Source organism: Terrapene carolina, unplaced genomic scaffold, assembly GCF_002925995.2.
Source record: "Terrapene carolina triunguis isolate 2854851 unplaced genomic scaffold, T_m_triunguis-2.0 Scaffold139, whole genome shotgun sequence".
Classification (NCBI taxonomy): Eukaryota; Metazoa; Chordata; order Testudines; family Emydidae; genus Terrapene; species Terrapene triunguis.
This window is the reverse complement of record NW_020664490.1, coordinates 63,804-72,424: the sequence shown is the minus strand read 5'-3', so window position 1 is coordinate 72,424 and position 8,621 is coordinate 63,804. Positions and strand designations below refer to the sequence as shown.

The window sequence follows — 8,621 nt, the reverse complement described above, 5'->3', positions numbered from 1 at the left end:
ACACACACACACACCAAAATGTTCTGCAGCTGCTGGATAGTTACCAGTCCTGATTGTAGTTTGAGTTCGCAGCTTGGGATCGTAGCTCATGACAGCTAACTGGCCAGGAAAGCTGAGCACGAGGAGGAGCCGGGTCTCTGTCGGGCGCGCACCGATGCTCCTTGATGTTGATAGCAGAACGTTACCCAAAGTCTCTCCTTTCACCCTTCCTTTTTATAGGAGTTTAGTTTGGATTCAAAGTTTCTAGGTCTTGCTGTGTCACGCCGCCTCTGGGTTTGGTGCTTGATCACCCGTCAATTGCAGGCGTGACTGTCAGCCTGGGACCTGGCTTTGATCTTCCTTCTGTTGTTTCTTTTTAGGGTGGATGCTTCTTGCTTGAGTTAGGGCTGTTGTCTAGTTCTTCAGCCGTTGGTATTTGAACTTTATCTCATCAGGACGGGCTGGTGCTGGAGGTTGATTCTATCACCCATGCATCCCTCATTCACACATCTCAACTAGACTAATAAAATTACAGAAGGGTTTGCAAAAATGAAGGTTGCAGCAAGCCCTTACAAAATGGAGTAAGCTTTTTTTAAAATGGGGTTTGAATTACAATATGGCACAGAAGTTACAATGTAGGAAAAATGGCAAGTGTAATGAAAGTTACAATGTAGGCAAAATGGCAGGTGTAATGAAATGGTGAACAGAAGTTACAATGGTACAGGATAACTAAAAACAATTTCATTCACATTGGTTCTACATCATCAGACCAGAGAGGACGCGGTGGTCGGCAGAGCTGTGCTTCAATCTGTTATTCCTTGACTCCTACCCTCCTCCAATGGTAAGCTTGCGAGTCACCTAATGTGTAATGGACGTGAACAAGCACTCGAAGAAGAAAAAACGGTTACTTACTTTCTGTAACTGTTGTTCTTCGAGATGTGTTGTTCACGTCCATTCCACTTCCCACCCTCCTTCCCCTCTGTCGGAGTCACCGGCAAGAAGGAACTGAGGGAGGGTCGGGCCGGCAGGGATATATATACGCTAGGGCGGGGCGCCGCTCTGGCGGGAGGGGAGACCCTGCGGGCCCGACGGGAGCCGCTGAGGGAAAAAGTTTCCGACGTTCGTGCACGTGGCGCGCGTACACCTAATGTGTAATGGACGTGAACAATACATCTCGAAGAACAACAGTTACAGAAGGTAAGTAACCGTTTTTTTTGTGCTCTCAGCAAGAAAAACACATTACAAGAGAGGTCAAAGTATTTCCATCCTGCTCTTTTGTATGGAGATGCAGATTCTAGTTTCCGATGTAATATGGATATTTGGATTAAGATGGAATGTTGAATGCTGAGCTCTATAGACTTAGAAGGCCACATGCCTTGTTCAAAACTTTAACTTTTTTTGTCTTGCAACTATTTTTCTTTGTTGAAATTTCTGTATGTTGTGGGTTAAATCTTGAACGGTATGTTCCTAGAATGGCCTTTTTAACATTTGATATTTAAAAAAAAAAAAAAAAAAAGGGAAAATTTGTGATTGAGTTGTGGAAACTGGCAAATTGTTTAAAAAATATGATACCTCTCTTCTAGAAAATAATAGTGATGCAGCATTACCTACACGTGAAAAGTTTGCTTAAACTTATTTTGTTAACCTGGTTCGCACATATTTAAGTTGTGGGCTGCAGCACTGTGTGGTGAAGCTCTCCCTTCAGCATAAAAAAACCACCCCACGAGGGACAGAAGCTGTGTCGGCAACATAGCCCTGTGCACACTAGCATTTACGCCAGCGTCACTTATGTTGCTCGAGGGAGTGGAATATTCACACCCCTGAGCAACGTAAGTTTTGCCGACATAAGTGATAGTGTAGACATAGACTGAGTTCCTGGAGGACATGCAGTAACCCTCCCCCGGGAAGAAGAATACAACCTCTTTTTTTACAAACCCTTCACCCATCATGCACATGATACCAACTAACGCTATACTTGTATTTACCCTTCATTAAACTCAGATCACGAGTTCTCTTCCATGTAATTGCAGACTACCTCCAGGGCCCCACTACATAAGAATGGCTATACTGGGTCAGACCAAAGGTCCATCCAGCCCAGTATCTTGTCTGCTGACAGTGGCCAATAACAGGTGCCCCAGAAGGAGTGAACCTAACAGGTAGTGATTAAGTGATCTCTCTTCTGCCATCCATCTCCACCCTCTGACAAACAGAGGCTAGGGACACCATTCCTTACCCATCCTGGCTAATAGCCATTAATGGACATAACTTCCATGAATTTATCTAGTTCTCTTTTATACCCTGTTATAGTCCTAGCCTTCACAACCTCCTCAGGCAAGAAGTTCCACAGGTTGACTGTGCGCTGTGTGAAGAAGAACTTCCTTTTATTTGTTTTAAACCTCATTTGGTGGCCCCTAGTTCTTATATTATGGGAACAAGTAAATAACTTTTCCTTATTCACTTTCTCCACACCACTCATGATTTTATATACCTCTATCATATCCCCCCTTAGTCTCCTCTTTTCCAAGCTGAAAAGTCCTAGCCTCTTTAATCTCTCCTCATATGGGACCCGTTCCAAACCCCTAATCATTTTAGTTGCCCTTCTCTGAACCTTTTCTAATGCCAGTATATCTTTTTTGAGATGAGGATACCACATCTGTATGCAGTATTCAAGCTGTGGGCGTACCATGGATTTATATAAGGGCAATAAGATACTCTCCGTCTTATTCTCTATCCCTTTTTTAATGATTCCTAACATCCTGTTTGCTTTTTTGACTGCCGCTGCACACTGCATGAACATCTTCAGAGAACTATCCACGATGACTCCAAGATCTCTTTTCTGATTAGTTGTAGCTAAATTAGCCCCCATCATATTGAATGTATAGTTGAAGTTATTTTTTCCAATGTGCATTACTTTACATTTATCCACATCAAATTTCATTTGCCATTTTGTTGCCCAATCACTTAGTTTTGTGAGATCTTTTTGAAGTTCTTCACAGTCTGCTTTGGTCTTAACTATCTTGAGCAGTTTAGTATCGTCTGCAAACTTTGCCACCTCACTGTTTGCCCCTTTCTCCAGATCATTTATGAGTAAGTTGAATAGGATTGGTCCTAGGACTGACCCTTGGGGAACACCACTAGTTACCCTTCTCCATTCTGAAAATTTACCATTTATTCCTACCCTTCGTTGCCTGTCTTTTAACCAGTTCTCAATCCATGAAAGGATCTTCCCTCTTATCCCATGACAACTTAATTTATGTAAGAGCCTTTGGTGAGGGACCTTGTCAAAGACTTTCTGGAAATCTATGTACACTATGTCCACTGGTTCCCCCCCCCTTGTCCACATGTTTGTTGACCCCTTCAAAGAACTCTAATAGATTAGTAAGATACGATTTCCCTTTACAGAAACCATGTTGACTTTTGCCCAACAATTTATGTTCTTCTATGTGTCTGACAATTTTATTCTTTACGATTGTTTCAACTAATTTGCCCAGTACTGACGTTAGACTTACCGGTCTGTAATTGCCGGGATCACCTCTAGAGCCCTTTTTAAATATTGTTGTTACATTAGCTATCTTCCAGTCACTGGGTACGGAAGCTGATTTAAAGGACAGGTTACAAACCATAGTTAATAGTTCTGCAATTTCACATTTGAGTTCTTTCAGAACTCTTGGGTGAATGCCATCTGGTCCTGGTTACTTGTTACTGTTAAGTTTATCAATTAATTCCAAAACCTTCTCTAATGACACTTCAATCTGTGACAATTCCTCAGATTTGTCACCTACAAAGGATGGCTCAGGTTTGGGAATCTCCTTAACATCCTCAGCCGTGAAGACTGAAGCAAAGAATTCATTTAGTTTCTCCGCAGTGACTCTATTGTCTTTAAGTGCTCCTTTTTTATCTCGATTGTTCAGGGGCCCTACTGGTTGTTTAGCAGGCTTCAAAACATTTTATTACCTTTTGAGTTTTTGGCTAGCTGTTCTTCAAACGCCTTTTTGGCTTTTCTTATTACATTTTTACATTTAATTGGGCAGTGTTTCTGCTCCTTTCTATTTACCTCACTAGGATTTGACTTCAACTTTTTAAAAGATGCCTTTTTATCTCTCACTGCTTCTTTTACATGGTTGTTAAGCCATGGTGGCTCTTTTTTAGTTCTTTTACTGTGTTTTTTAATTTGGGATACACATTTAAGTTGGGCCTCTATTATGGTGTCTTTGAAAAGTGTCCATGCAGCTTACAGAGATTTCACTCTAGTCACTGTACCTTTTAATTTCTGTTTAACTAACTAACTAACTCTTCATTTTTGCATAGTTCCCCTTTCTGAAATTAAATGCCACAGTGTTGGGCTGCTGAGGTGTTCTTCCCACCACAGGAATGTTAAATGTTGTTATATTATGGTCACTGTTTCCAAGCGGTCCTGTTATAGTTACCTCTTGGACCAGATCCTGCACTCCACTCTGGACTAGATCGAGAATTGCCTCTCCCCTTGTGAAAAAAACCGAGGAGTCCTTGTGGCACCTTAGAGACTAACAAACAAATACATTTGTTAGAGACTAACAAATTTATTTGTTTGTTAGTCTCTAAGGTGCCACAAGGACTCCTCGGATTTTTTGCTAATACAGACTAATATGGCTACCACTGAAACCTCTCCCCTTGTGGGTTCCAGCTGCTCCAAGAAGCAGTCATTTAAAGTATTGAGAAATTTTGTCTCTGCATTTTGTCCTGAGGTGACATGTACCCAGTCAGTACAGGGATAATTGAAATCCCCCACTATTATTGAGTTCTTTATTTTGATAGCCTCTCTAATCACCCTCAGCATTTCATAGTCACCATCACTGTCCTGGTCAGGTGGTCAATATGTTATGTTCTTATTAGAGCCTGGAATTACTATCCATAGAAATTCTATGGAACATGTGGATTCATTTAAGATTCTTACTTCATTTGATTCTACACTTTCTTTCACATACGGTGCCACTCCTTCTCCTTCCCCCGCACGACTTGTTCTGTTCTTCCGATATATTTTGTACCCAGGAATGTTTGTGTCCCATTGATTGTCCTCACTCCATCAGGTTTCTGTAATGCCTATTATATCAATATCCTCCTTTAACACGAGGCACTCTAGTTCACCCATCTTATTATTTAGACCTCTAGCATTTGTGTACAAGACTTTAAAAACTTGTCACTGTTTATTTGTCTGCCCTTTTCTGATGTGTCAGATTCTTTTTTATGTGAGTGTTTCTCGTCTGATCTGGCCCATACTTTATCCTCTTTCATCCTCTCCTCCGGCTCCTGACTAAAACCTAGAGAATCTCTATCAATAGACTCTCCTCTAAGAGAAGTCTCTGTCCGATCCACGTGCTCCTCTGCAGCAATCGGCTTTCCCCCATCTCTTAGTTTAAAAACTGCTCTGCAACCTTTTTAATGTTAAGTGCCAGCAGTCTGGATCCACTTTGGTTTAGGTGGAGCCCATCCTTCCTGTAGAGGGTCCCCGTATCCCAAAAGTTTCCCCAGTTCCTAATAAATCTAAACCCCTCCTCCCTACACCATCGTCTCATCCACGCATTGAGACTCTGCAGCTCTGCCTGCCTACCTGGCCCTGCGCGTGGAACTGGGAGCATTTCTGAGAATGCCACCATAGAGGTCCTGGATTTCAGTCTCTTCCCTAGCAGCCTAAATTTGGCCTCCAGGACGTCTCTCCTACCCTTCCCTATGTCATTGGCACCTACATGTACCACGACCACCGGCTCCTCTCCAGCACTACACATAAGTCTATCTAGATGCTTCGAGAGATCCGCAACCGTCGCACCAGGCAGGCAAGTCACCATACGGTTCTCCTGGTCATTATCTATGTTTCTAATGATCGAATCTCCCATTACTAACACCTGCCTTTTCCTAATGACTGGAGTTTCCTCCCCCAGAGAGGTAACCTCAGTGCGAGAGGATACCCCAACATTATCTGAAAGGAGGGTCCCAACTACGGGAAAGTTTCCCTCTGCTCCCATTGACTGCTCTCCTTCCCTGAGCCTTTCATCCTCCTTAACAGCGCAGGGGCTGTCTGACCAGAGGTGGGACAAATCTACAGTGTCCCAGAAAGCCTCATCAACATACTTCTCTGCCTCCCTTAGCTCCTCCAGTTCCGCCACCCTGGTCTCCAAAGCCCGTACGCGGTCTCTGAGGGCCAGGAGCTCCTTGCACTGAATGCACACAGACGCCACCCGCCTACAGGGCAGGTAATTATACATGCTACACTGAGCGCAATAAACAGGATAGCCCCCACTCCGCTGCTGGACTTCTGCCTGCATTCTCTCCTACAGCTACCTAGGTTAATGAGAGGGTTTTTGTTTAAATCAAGACGTTTTGATCATAGTTTAGTTTAAAGGTTTTAAAGAATGGCAAGTGTGCCTCTCCCCCTTCCCACTCCCCTTCCAAACTCCCTGTTAGCGGCCCCTATTCGCAAAGCTCCCTGGTCGCTGACTCACTGCTTTATAAAGCCCCGGCCTTCCTGATAGCCCCACCCCCTGACTAAGGCTCAGCCAATGAACAGAGGCTTCTAGATTTCAAACCTTGTTTAGAAGCTCACAGCATACGGTCCTTCAAACAAAACAGACAGACAAACACAAGCTCAGCACACAGCAAGTAACCCCCAAACAGAAAGACAGTACAGACAGCCACTTACCTCAAGGGTCCTGTATTTGCTCCTCCTTCACCTGGAGAACTCCCTCTCGAAACTCCCTGTTAACGGCCCCTGTTCGCAAAGCTGTGACACAAACAACATAAGTAAATTACATTACATCCTTCCCGTGCCGTTGTTGGTGCACAGGGCGGAAACTAGTCTCTTCCGTTCTTCTTTGTCATTTTCTGTTGCTTTCATCTGCTCTACAGTGTTGATCAACTGTTTTGCCTGCCCTTCTAAGGGTTCTTCTGAAGGTTTCTCTCGGGCAACCTTGTTTCCTCAAACCAGTTGTTTTTCACTTGACAGCCTCATGTGGGAATCTGTGTGTTGGCACCCAGAGTTCTTGTCCCAAATATGTGCCGTGCTTCCTTCTGATTCTGATGGCAACAATCGGCTGGTTAGTGATTTCTCGGATCTTGTGTTCATAATGAAGTCTTTCCAACCAATGCCCAAAATCTTTTGTGGGCACTTATTTTTGAATGCATCTAATTTTTCTGTCTAATGATTTGGTAGATAGCCAGCTCTCAAAGCCATACATTTGCATAGAGATTATGTTTGAATTGAAAATTCTCAGTTTTGTTCTGATGCTATATATGTAAGCTTGGAAGGATTAGATTTTTATTGCTACATGTCAGTAAATGTCATTTTCACTATACACACACAAACTGATGAAAAAATATTGCCATAGATGACAATTGAAACTTACCGATAGGCAAAGTAAGAAATTCTGCTTGAGAACTTATTAGAGTTTGATTTAAAGGTATTTACTTTATATATTTTGACGCGATATTGACAATTCGTGTTTTAATGGTTATGGAACTTTACATTTTTGAATCTCAACATCTGCTGTCATTAAATAATTGTCTGACACCCCATATAATTTCTCACAACTGAACATTTAAATCGACAAAAATTTAAAATGTTTTAAAATAAACATTGATATTTCTGCTGAAATTATATAAAATAAAAAGTTCTGCCAAGCCTATGTATTTCTTTGATTACCATGCGTTTTTAAGTTTAGTAAATGCTGTGTTGCCTTTCCTATCCTTGATCTCGCTTCCTTCTTGAAGTCTCTGTTGGCCAATATGGTGCTGCCTACGTAGGTGAACTGTTCTACTTTTTGTTTTTGCCTTCTAGTGTGATTTTACTGCTAGATGACTGGGCTTCAAGTATGTTTGTTTTAGCATACTAATCTTGAGCCCTGCTTGGCCTGTTGTTTTTTTTTTGCCAGATTGTCTATCTTTGTAACTTTTCAGGAGTGTCACTCAGTAGTGCAATATCATCAGCAAAGTCCAGGTCTTCTAGGCATTTGCCATGCTATATCAGTGTTTGTGTTGCCAGTACCCTTCTTCATTATCCAGTCTATGGCAATGCCAAACAGTGGTGATAAAATGCAGCCCTGTTTTATGACAGTATCCAAGTTGAACTACCTTGTCTGGTTGTTTACCCTTACAGAGCACTTTGCATCTTTGTACATGGCCTTGATAATGGTGACAACTTTAGCTGGGATTCCGTAGGACTGAAGCACATTCCACAATGTATGTCTGTGCAGCCTGTTTAAATGTCTTTTGAAAAATCAGTTAAATTGATGATGAGGGGAGCTTCCCAGGTTAGACATTCTTCTATGATGGTCCTTAGTATGAATATTTCCTCTACGCAGGATGTCTTGGGCCTGAGTTCTTCTCTAAACTTTGTACCCACTGCCTTTCTTCCTGAGTAGTGTCACTCAGCAGAAGGCTTTCCCTACAACTGAGTAATGTAACTTCTCTCCCATTTTTGCAGTCAGTAAGATCACCCTTTTTGGATATTCTGACAATGATTCCATCTTTTCACTTGTCATTAGGGGGTCTCTTTTTTCCCAAACCTTCGTTGACCAACTGTCTGTTTTGTTACGGTGATGGTATCAAGTTTTTAGTGTTTCTGCTAAAAGAACAGGAGTACTTGTGGCACCTTAGAGACTAACAAATTTATT

General features: G+C 42.2%; 1 protein-coding gene across 2 annotated transcripts in view; it reads left to right on the top strand.

The window, feature by feature from the left end:
* LOC113404985 (spindle and kinetochore-associated protein 3-like) overlaps positions 1–8,621 on the top strand; it is a 34,574-nt gene that overhangs the window by 9,913 nt on the left and 16,040 nt on the right. The gene's annotated exons all lie outside the window — the stretch shown is intronic.